A 2,183-nucleotide genomic window follows, 5' to 3' on the forward strand; every position below is an offset into this window, starting at 1 on the left:
ATAGAACATGAACATGATAATTAGAACCTATGGAGAAAGTGTCCTCCAGATAAAATTTATTAGAGAGATGAGCCTAGACAAACTATAATTAGTATTATGCCAAAGTAGAGCATTCTTTTCATAGCATTTTTGTCAAATGGTCACCTAGCCCCACCCAGAGATGAAGGGCTGCATTTTGGGGAAGCTCTAATTGTTAGAATTTCTGTTAGTGACCTAACATCTGCCTTCCTATACTTCCACTGATTCTAGTTGTGCCCTCTAGTTAAAACTCTTGACCCATTTTTTAGGCGTCGTTTGAAATATTTTCAGTCTTCAATTGCCCCACAATTTGTTCTTTTCTTTGTTAATCAGTTCAGTCTCTTCCAATATATGAAATGGATTCTTACTTCCTAACCATTATGTTTTTCCTCCCCTGTGTATACCTTACTTTGATAAACATTCTTCTGAGGAGCAAATACATTTTTTCTGACTAGTTTGACTAGACCAGTGAAGCCTGGAACTAATTCTTCCCGTAATTTGGGCATAAAAATTTTACCTTGAAGCCTAAGGTGAAATTCACCTGTACCTTATATACTTGGTTAATCTTTTATTATACAATTAATACATGAATACATTATTTTGGTAAAAGTTTCACACCATAGATGAACATATAAAATAAAATATGAGAAACCCTTCTTCTCACCCCTCCCTCCTAAACATTCATCCCTGGAGATTAAGCATTCAACAATTTAGGCCCTTATTTTATGTATTTAAATATACACACACACATATATATTTGTGTGTATGTATATACACATCCATAGTTGTATAAAAATAGGGTATTGCTTTGTATATTTTCTACATCTCAATTAATTCCTTTGTACTTTTCTCAGTTAAATGATTTGCCTGGAGCATTTTAAAACCACATATATTGCCATTTAAGTTTTGGTACCAAATTCAAGATTTTGATACTGAATTCAAGACATTTAAAAATATCATCTTTTTTATGTTTTCATTTTGTGTCAATCCACACCATTTAGTGCTCACTTTGGCAACACATATACTAAAATTGGAATGATAACAGAGAAGATTAGTATGGCCCTTGTGCAAGGATGACATGCAAATTTGTGAAGCATTCCATATTTTTTTTCCATGTATTTTTTTTACAATAGCCAAGACATGGAAGCAATGTAAATGTCCATCAACAGAGGAATGGTAAGGAAGATGTGGTACATATATACAATGGAATATTATTCAGCCGTAAAAAGGAATGAAATTGGGTCATTTGTAGAGACATGGATGGACCTAGAGACTGTCATACAGAGTGAAGTAAGTCAGAAAGAGAAAAACAAATATCATTTATTAATGCATATATGTAGAATCTGAAAAAAATTGGTATGGGGAAAGGGGGGATTGGAATGAATTTGGAGGTTGGGATTGACATATATACACTATTGATACCATGTATAGAATAGATAGCTAATGAGAACCTACTATATAGCACAGGGAACTCTACTCAGTGCTCTGTGGTGACTTAAATAAAAAGGAAATCCAAAAAAAAGGGGATATATGTATACATAGAGCTGATTCATTTTGTGGTACAGTACAAACTAACACCATATTGTAAAAGCAACTGTACTCCAATTTAAAAAAATCAATACCATTTAAAATTTTAACTTCTGTGTCTAACATGTTGGTTATCTCTTTCAGTTTTGTGCTTGTTAAATTTGAAAAGCACACTTTCCTACTCTTTGCATAGGTCACTGAAAAAATATTGACCAGAATTAGACCAAGGCTAGTTACCCTGTTAGAGATTTACTTTAGGTAGTACTTCATCATTCATCAGTATTATTAACATGCAATTATTTAAATAGGAGCTAATCTGGGTGCCATGCAGTTAGTTGTATCAGCTCAGATTTTTGAGATAATGTGATTTTATGCTTCTGGCCTCTAGTATGAGGACTAGTGCAGAAAGAGGTCTATTTGTGTTATTCTTTCTCAAAATAGGAATAGAAGACCTTGACCTAAAAAAACCCAACCACTTAAATGCCACAGCAAATTGTGAAAAGTCTAGTTAGTTTCACAAATCTTTACCTGTGACTTGCTAAATTCAAATTAGGAAGAAGGCAAGGGCATGTATAGTAAAATTTTAGTTTATAAGAAATGGTTAAAAATTTGAAAAAGCAGGCATATTCTCTCTAGGT

At 33.1% G+C, this 2,183-nt stretch overlaps 1 non-coding gene across 1 annotated transcript; it reads left to right on the forward strand.

Annotated features, from left to right (window-relative positions):
* The first annotated feature begins 1,018 nt into the window (after positions 1–1,018).
* On the forward strand, positions 1,019–1,126 carry LOC130857979 (U6 spliceosomal RNA). The gene has a single exon (XR_009054962.1). It is a non-coding gene; the product is annotated as a U6 spliceosomal RNA (small nuclear RNA).
* The last annotated feature ends 1,057 nt before the right edge of the window (positions 1,127–2,183 follow it).

This window comes from Hippopotamus amphibius, chromosome 7, assembly GCF_030028045.1.
Source record: "Hippopotamus amphibius kiboko isolate mHipAmp2 chromosome 7, mHipAmp2.hap2, whole genome shotgun sequence".
Classification (NCBI taxonomy): domain Eukaryota; kingdom Metazoa; phylum Chordata; class Mammalia; order Artiodactyla; family Hippopotamidae; genus Hippopotamus; species Hippopotamus amphibius.